Source organism: Caretta caretta, chromosome 3 (assembly GCF_965140235.1).
Source record: "Caretta caretta isolate rCarCar2 chromosome 3, rCarCar1.hap1, whole genome shotgun sequence".
Classification (NCBI taxonomy): Eukaryota; Metazoa; Chordata; order Testudines; family Cheloniidae; genus Caretta; species Caretta caretta.
Genome location: NC_134208.1, coordinates 27,287,566 through 27,297,086, shown reverse-complemented (window position 1 = coordinate 27,297,086; position 9,521 = coordinate 27,287,566). Strand labels below are relative to the sequence as shown.

General features: G+C 44.9%; 1 long non-coding RNA gene across 1 annotated transcript; it reads right to left on the bottom strand.

The window, feature by feature from the left end:
• Positions 1 to 338: 338 nt before the first annotated feature.
• LOC125634590 (uncharacterized) lies at positions 339 to 9,074 on the bottom strand. The gene is made up of 3 exons (XR_007355968.2): positions 8,949 to 9,074; positions 8,256 to 8,331; positions 339 to 475 (listed from the first exon to the last, which is right to left on the bottom strand). It is a non-coding gene; the product is annotated as an uncharacterized LOC125634590 (long non-coding RNA).
• Positions 9,075 to 9,521: the final 447 nt, after the last annotated feature.

The following is a 9,521-nucleotide window of genomic DNA, read 5'->3' as shown; positions in this document are numbered from 1 at the left end:
TAAGGGCGTTTTTAGTTGGACATTAGGAAAAACTTCCTAACGGTCAGGCTTGTTAAGCACTGGAATAAATTGCCTAGGGAAGTTGTAGAATCTCCATCTTTGGAAGTTTTTAAGAGCAGGTTAGACAAACACCTGTCAGAGATAGTCTGGATAATACTTACCCTTGCCATGAGTGCAGGGGATGGGACTAGATGACCTCTTGAGGTCCCTTCTAGTCCTATGATTCTAGGATAGAACTGAAGGAAGAAAGCAGCTGTTTTCTTTGAACTCCAGGGCTTCCGAAGCAACCAAAACTGAGGAGGAAGCCTGGCTGTGGTGCTCATCAGGTCTATAGGAGAGGCTGGGCTGCTTTAAATTGTAACCATACAATGAAGCTGAATTGAAGTTTGAACCTTCTCATTTCAGAGCCAGATCCTCTGCTGGTGTAAATCATCATATGGTGATTTATATTCACTGTGGAGCTGTCCCACTTCATCTATAATAAAGTCACAGAGAACAAAGTTTGGCTCACAAACTCATTTATTTGACAAAACTAGACTTGGACATGCATGTTCAGAATGTTTTTCCATGCCACTGGTCTAGGGAATATTTTACAGAATGAGTCAATCTGTCCTGTTGGTCTTGCATTTCCTTCTCACCTCCCACATACACCCTCAAATAATATGGATTGTCTCTAAGATGAGTAATGAAAGCAGTGCCTCCATCATAAACTGCATTACAGAGTATATTTGTGTCCACTTTCAAAAGCTAACCAAAAATGGCCAAACTCTGAGATTTCCTTACTACACTACATATTCTGGAAAAAAAATAGCCAGAGTTTTCACACTATAAAAACAAACAAATTTTTTTTTTGGCACCAATGCCTACTGTAGATGCCAGATTTTATTTTTCTGAATCAAGTTGCTTAAATTTAGATCAAGGCATAAAAACCTTAAAATAAACTGATTTTAAGAAAAATAGATTATTTGGCACTGTCATTTTTAAAATCTATAATGTCAATTAACTGTATTTGTTACTGTCCATTAGGAGTATCAGTTTTTTATGTTACACATTACAAAGTCATATGAGTGGTAACAAGTAGGCCAGCTATTTGCTACCACATGTGTTACTTTCTTTAGTGACAATTTCTTGCTATCGAATGTCACATTTTTCAGGGATGCCAAAAGGCACCCCACCTACTATGCCAATCTGTGTTTATTGGTTAACTTTCTCAGACGTTTGCATCCTAAATATTAAAACAAAACCTATGCTAAATTATATTTACATTGTGTTTTGCACAGAGTATTGTTATGCTGGACGTTGAGTAGCTCCTAATAAGCTTGTCTTTGTGCGATAGGCTACTAAATGACCTCCACAGAAGATGTTAAGCATGCTGGATGCCATTCAGACCCAATGAGGCAATAATTAAATGCCTCCTTTTTAGTGATAGCTGAAACAATGGAAGCCACCACATAAGTCTTGATGGAATGTAAATGCAGGGGTTGTGACTGATTTGATTGCAGGGGGATGAGTGAGTGTATGTGTGCGCAGGGGCAGGAGTAGCAGCCAGAAATCAGGTACAGAGAAGCAGAACATGAAGGAGATAACAAGAGAAGTATTGGGAGTGTGGCATTGAGAAAAAGCCAAGGAAGGGCTTTTTGGGTGAAGTGCTGGCAAGAAAAACACTTGGAATTATGAGTAAAGCTGTCACCTCTTGTTATTTAATTCCTACGTTATTCAGGGAAATAGGACTTGGTGTACACTCTTTGCAAATAAACATGATTACGTACAATAAAATATCTGTTCCATCATCAATTTCCTCTCCTAACAAACACAACCTGTGAGGCCCGGAGTACTGACTAAACATTCAGACCAAAAAGTTGTAATAGAATTATTGATGCATTCTTATGCTCAGGTGCAAACTTCAGGATGAAGGAGTACAGCAAAAGAAACCAAATAGCAGAACTATTTGGGGGAAAAAAAAACCAAACATTCAATACCTTCTAGACTGCTGGTTCAAATCTGGGACAAGCTGTAAATTATCACCATCTGATGTCTAATTAGTGACTTTTGTGAAATAAGCCCTTTTCCCAGTGGAGAGAGAAGCATTTCACAAAAACCACTACCATAATTAGCACCCCTGTTAGCAGTCTCAGCCCTGGTCTAAACTAGGAGTTGAGGTCAAATTTAGCAGCGTTAAATCAATTTAACCCTGCACCCATTCACATGACAAAGCCCTTTTTTTCGACTTAAAGGGCTCTTAAAATAGATTTCCTTACTCCACCCCCGACAAGGGGATTAGCGCTGAAATCGGCCTTGCAGGGTTGAATTTGGGGTACTGTGGACGCAATTCGACGGTATTGGCCTCCGGGAGCTATCCCAGAGTGCTCCATTGTGACCGCTCTGGACAGCACTCTCAACTCAGATGCACTGGCCAGGTAGACAGGAAAAGGCCCGCGAACTTTTGAATTTCATTTCCTGTTTGGCCAGCGTAGCAAGCTGCAGGTGACCATGCAGAGCTCATCAGCAGAGGTGACCATGATGGAGTCCCAGAATTGCAATAGAGCTCCAGCATAGACCGAACGTGAGGTACGGGATCTGATCACTGTATGGGGAGAGAAATCCGTGCTATCAGAACTCTGTTCCAGTTTTCGAAATGTCAAAACATTTGTCAAAATCTCCCAGGGCATGAAGGACAGAGGCCATAACAGGGACCCCAACCGTGTGCTTTGACTCCGTCAATGGAAAGGGAGGCAACTCGGAAGCAGGTTTTGGGGACGAGGAAGATGATGATGATGAGGTTGTAGATAGCTCACAGCAAGCAAGTGGAGAAACCAGTTTTCCCAACAGCCAGGAACCGTTTCTCACCCTGGACCTGGAGCCAGAACCCACCCAAAGCTGCCTCCCAGACCCGCCAGGCAGAGAAGGGACCTCTGGTGAGTGTACCTTTTTAAATAATATACATGGTTTAAAAGCAAGCGTGTTTAATGATTAATTTGCCCTGGCATTCGCGGTCAGTACAGCGACTGGAAAAGTCTGTTAACATGTCTGGGGATGGAGCAGAAATCATCCAGGGACATCTCCATAAAGCTCTCCTGGGTGTACTCCCAAAGCCTTTGCAAAAGGTTTCTGGGGAGGGCAGCCTTATTCCGTCCACTATGGTAGGACACTTTATCACGCCAGGCCAGTAGCACGTAGTCAGGAATTGTTGCAGAACAAAGCACTGCAGTGTATGTTTGCTGGCATTCAAACAACATCCATTCTTTATCTCTCTGTGTTATCCTCAGGAGAGTGATATCATTCATGGTCACCTAGTTGAAATAGGGGAATTTTATTAAGGGGACATTCCGAGGTGCCTGTTCCTGCTGGGCTGTTTGCCTGTGGCTGAATAGAAATGTTCCCCACTGTTAGCCACGCGGTGGGGTGAAGGGGGAGGGGTTAGCCACGCGCTGGGGGGAGGCAAAATGCGACCTTGTAACAAAAGCACATGTGCTATGTATGTAATGTTAACAGCAAGGTTTACCGTGAAAGAGTGTATCCATTGTTCTATAAAATGTGTCTTTTTAAATACCACGGTCCCTTTTTTTTTTCTCCACCAGCTGCATGTGTTTCAATGATCACAGGATCTTCTCCTTCCCAGAGGCTAGCAAAGATTAGAAGGTGAAAAAAACGCACTGGCGATGAAATGTTCTCTGAACTCATGCTGTCCTCCCACACTGACAGAGCACAGAAAAATGCATGGAGGCAGATATGTTAGAGTGCAGGAAAGCACAAAATGAATGTGAGGAGAGGTGGTGGGCTGAAGAGAGTAAGTGGTGGGCTGAAGATGATAGGTGGCGGCAGCGTGATGAGAGGAGGTAGGATTCAATGCTGAGGCTGCTGGAGGATCAAACTAATATGCTCCAGCGTACGGTTGAGCTGCAGGAAAGGCAGCTGGAGCACAGACCGCCGCTACAGCCCCTGTGTAACCAACCGGCCTCCTCCCCAAGTTCCATAGCCTCCACACCCAGACGCCCAAGAATGTGGTGGCGGGGCCTCCGGCCACCTAGCCACTCCACCCCAGAGGATCGCCCAAGCAACAGAAGGCTGGCATTCAATAAGTTTTAAAGTGCTGTGTGGCCTTGTCCTTCCCTCCTCCACCACCCCTCCTGGTGCTTCCCTCCTCCACCACCCCTCACGGGCTACCTTGGCAGTTATCCCCCTCTTTGTGTGATGAATTAAGAAAGAATGCGTGAATTTGAAACAACAATGACTTTATTGCCTCTGCAAGCGGTGATTGAAGGGGGAGGGGAGGGGAGGGTGGTTAGCTTACAGGGAAGTAGAGTGAACCAAGGGGGGGGGGGTTCATCAAGGAGAACTTTCACACCGTAGCCTGGCCAGTCATGAAACTGGTTTTCAAAGCTTCTCTGATGCGTACTGTGCCCTCCTGTGCTGTTCTAATCGCCCTGGTGTCTGGCTGTGCGTAACCAGTGGCCAGGCGATTTGCCTCAACCTCCCACCCCGCCATAAATGTCTCCCCCTTACTCTCACAGATATTGTGGAGCACACAGCAAGCAGTAATAACAGTGGGAATATTGGTTTCGCTGAGGTCTAAGTGAGCCATAAAACTGCGCCAGCGCGCTTTTAAACATCCAAATGCACCATTCTGCACTTGCTCAGCCTGTAGTTGAACAGCTCCTGACTACTGTCCAGGCTGCCTGTATATGGCTTCATGAGCCATGGCATTAAGGGGTAGGCTGGGTCCCCAAGGATAACAATAGGCATTTCAACATCCCCAATGGTTATTTTCTGGTCTGGGAAGAAAGTCCCTTCCTGCAGCTTTTGAAACAAACCAGAGTTCCTGAAGATGCAAGCGTCATGTACCTTTTCCGGCCATCCCACGTTGATGTTGGTGAAACGTCCCTTGTGATCCACCAGAGCTTGCAGCACTATTGAAAAGTACCCCTTGCGGTTTATGTACTCGCCGGCTTGGTGCTCCGGTGCCAAGATAGGGATATGGGTTCCGTCTATGGCCCCACCGCAGTTAGGGAATCCCATTGCAGCAAAGCTATCCACTATGACCTGCACATTTCCCAGGGTCACTACCCTTGATATCAACAGACCTTTGATTGCGTTATCTACTTGGATCACAACAGCCCCCACAGTAGATTTTCCCACTCCAAATTGATTCCCAACTGACCGGTAGCTGTCTGGCGTTGCAAGCTTCCACAGGGCTATTGCCATTCGCTTCTCAACTGTGAGGGCTGCTCTCATCTTGGTATTCTGGCACTTCAGGGCAGGGGAAAGCAAGTCACAAAGTTCCATGAAAGTGCCCTTACGCATGCGAAAGTTCCGTAGCCACTGGGAATCGTCTCAGACCTGCAACACTATTCGGTCCCACCAGTCTGTGCTTGTTTCCTGGGCCCAGAATCAGCATTCCACAGCATGAACCTGCCCCATTAGCACCATGATGCCCACATTGCCAAGGCCTGTGAGGGACTTTGAGAGAAGTCTGTGTCCATGTCTTCATCTCCCTTGTCACCGTACTGACGTCGCCTACTCGCCCGGTTTCGCTTTGGCAGGTTCTGGTGCTGCATATACTGCTGCATAATGTGCGTGGTGTTTAATGTGCTCCTAATTGCCAAAGTGATCTGAGTGGGCTCCATGCTTGCCGTGGTATGGCGTCTGCACAGAAAAAAGGTGTGGAACGATTGTCTGCCGTTGCTCTGATGGAGGGTGGAGAGACTGACGACATGGCTTACAGGGAATTAAAATCAACAAAGGGGGTGGCTTTACATCAAGGAGAAACAAAAACAACTGTTACACAGAATGGCCCCCTCAAGGATTGAACTCAAAATCCTGAGTTTAGGAGGCCAATGCTTAACCCACTGAGCTATTCCTCCCTCTGGTATTTCAGGCAGGACTGAATCGCCATTAAACTTTCCAAGGTGCCTCTGACAGACCTCACCAAAATGATTGTCAGCCATTGATTTCACGGAGGGAGGGAGAGAGGGGGGAACAAATGAATACAAAACAAATCTGGTCTATTTCTTGTTTTGATCCACTCCATCTATCTTTTACATCTTTGGCTGGCAGCAGATGTGCAGTAGGACTGCTAGCCATCCTCATCTCCTGGCTGCTTGCCGGAAGATGGTGCAATAGGACTGCCGGCAGGACTAAAGAGAATGACCTGGTCGAGTCACTCCTATTTCAGTCCTTGTGCCCGTGTCTGCCCAGGTGCTCCTGCCCGAGGCGGCCAAGAGCACCTAGGACATGATAACAATGGTTATCAGGCCTATTGCACCATCTGCTGCCACAAGGCAATGAGCTGCTGCTGTGTAGCAATGCAGTACCGCGTCTGCCAGCACCCAGGAGACATACAGTGGGAGTGAGCTGAGCAGGCTCCATGCTTGCCATGGTATGGCGTCTGCACAGGTAACCCAGGAAAAAACGTGGGAAACCATTGTCTGCCGTTGCTTTCATGGAGGGAGGAAGGGCCTGACGACATGTACTCACAACCACCCGTGACAATGTTTTTGCCCCATTAGGCATTGGAATCTCAATCCAGAATTCCAATGGGCAGCAGAGACTGTGGGAACTGTGGGATAGCTACCCACAGTGCAATGCTCCGGAAGTCTATGCTAGCCTCGGTACTGTGGAAGCACTCTGCCGAGATAATGCACTGAATGCATTTTGTGTGGGGACACACACAATCGACTATATAAAAATGATTTCTAAAAAAACTACTTTTATAAATTCAACCTAATTTCGTAGTGTGGACATACCCTCAGACAGTGACACCTTGAATGGGTACCTATGCTGAATTAGCCTCTCACTCTTACAGGCAGTCAGATACCATAGAGATGGCACAGTAGAAGAACCTAAGCAGAACAGGATCCTTACAGGTTAGATAGGCACATGTTGGAGAGCGACACAGACTAACACGACTACCACTCTGAAGCCTGTGTTGGTGCTGTCTGTGCTGTACATGTTCTGTAGAGACAGAGAGAACTTCAGTCTCTGGGGCTGTCAATCCATCATGTTTCCCCGTCTTTAAATCTCCACAAAATACATGAAAAAGAATACATCCAATAAAGTGAAAATGCAAACGTCTCCTGCTGCACAAAACATTTCTTAAAACAACCCCCCTTCTCCTCCTTATATCCTCGCGTGCTAAAGGGTCAGTTCTTCAGGAGCCCCTTTCGCATTAATATGCAGCTCACAATTTTCATTGCTAGCATCATTGGAAAGTGACCAGAGCAGAGCTCTTTATGGCAGATGCAGCTATCAAAATCCGAAGAAGTTATCCAACCTTTGGCATTACACACTGCTGAAGTCTGCATCATGGAGTGTGAAGTAGCTGTTAATTTGGTCATTACTATTACCGTCAGATGACAGCTCAAAACTGATTGGCAGAGGAAATGCACATACCCGACAGTGCAGATTCTAGCTCAATGTGTCTGTAAAAATGGGTGAGCTTTGCCAGTGCTGAAGCTACACCTTGCAGTTCCTTTATCAAGATATGGTAATGACTGTATTAATAAAGGAATGATGGATATTTGTAGGAAATTCACATTGACTTTATTTGTTCCACATCTGTATAGTTGTTTAGAATTATCAGTGATGACTGTATATGATTAGAGATTTTTAAATAATTCCCTTTAAGTACTGGAAATAGAATGGTTAAATTCCATACACTTTGAATTGGCCACAGGTAGCTTTTTAAAGTAGCATACAGGGTAGCGATGTATTTCACCAGGATAAGGTGTCATGGGGTCATTTTCATTATTCCAGAATTTAAGTTTTATTTTTCCCGGGTTTGTAATCAAACTGGGCAATCCCAATAGCTCAGCAGGAACACACTGCACTGGACATGATCGTATCTCCAAGAGGGCTTGGATTTGGGGCCAAAGGGGGTAATACTCTCAAAGTGAAGGGGAAGAATGAAAACAAATAGTATCCCTGACAGTCTCAATGTAAGGCACAAGAGGCAGATCCACACCGACCGCATGAATGGATCAAAGGTTGTAGCCAGGTGTCATAGTTTAGGAGAAAAATCTTCTCTCACCTGGCCGAATAGTCATTGTAGATAGAAACATCCAATTATATGCCACTGGGTGCAGAAGATAAACTAAAGTTCAAAGGAGTATCTTGTCAAGATCTTCCTATCCAACGTCCAGTACCCTTGCAAATAAGTGAACCTTCAGTCTCTCCTATTACAATATATAGTGTACCAACATACATGTTTATTGTCAGAACATAAAGTGGTGCAACATGTAGAAGCTAAACACACTTACCTTTTGTAGCCTCTTCTTGGGAGACTGGCTTCTCATTTCACATAACAGTCTTTTTCAGCTGGGAGGATTTGAGGCACTACACAAGAGTAACAAATTCATGAACTGAAAACAAGAGACAATCATTATACAAACCACACACACTTGCATGGGGAGCCAGGAGGTGAATCCTGGTTTCTCAGCTCCAAAAAGAAACTTTTACCACGTGAGCTCAAGCCAAACCACTTTCACAAGCAATAATGGCACACCTCCAATTCTCTGTATATGAGATCACTAGAGGGTGACAGCATACAAGAATACCTTGTTGTGCTCAGTCTCTGTAGGCACTCCTTGATTCTCAAAGCATCACCCCAAACCCTTAATGAGACTCACAAATCTCTCCTCTTTATAGGAAAGGTAAATAATGGTTTCTGCCATCATGTGGCTGGTTATCCAGGCACTCCTTTACTGTGCTGAGCAAAACCTGTGGGCAGAAGCCAGCAAAGCTGAGCATCACACATTCACATCTCCTCAGAATGGCAAGCTGCGTGTAGTGAGCAGGATGAGCCCCTTTGAGCAGAGTTAAGCGAAAGCATCATATGGAACAAGGATAACTGCCAAATCAAAGCACAGAGCTGATACATCTGGGCAACATCCTCTAAGTATTGGCAGCTAGATTATTACTACAGCTAGGAGAATACAGTGAAATAAACTGACCTTAAAACAAAAGGATTCACACTGTGGGATTCTCAACCCCTTTCGGTCATCTTTTCCAAGCACGTAAACGAGATTCTTTTGGTTCCCGAGGATGTTTGTGGAATTAAAGTATCCCAAATACTCATGCAAATGTGTTTGAATAAACATCTGCACCACAAGAGACTTCTTTAAGCTCTCTTCCCATTTGAAAAAGGCTCAGTCACAGAGCAGAAACAATGCCACATGGCTCACTGTAGGAGAACCATCACACACACAGTGACTGGTGAATCGCAAGCAACAAGACACTCAAAGCAACGGCTGCCATAAATGGTATGTGAGCAGTGCATGAAATCCTGAAACATTGAATTATTTCAAAGAACTGTCATTTGTAAAAAGCTGTGTGTGTTCACCAATAACACAAATGGGAAAAAGAAGCTGTATTTGTCAGGTTAATTTTCTGCTGCAAATAGTTTGCTTAGCTCTAAATAGGACAAAATCATTCCATCATTTTGAGAACCACAGGATATACTTCCAACTAAACAAAGGAAAACGAAGGAGGGTGGTTTTGCTGCTATGTGTTTCAAAGCATCTCTA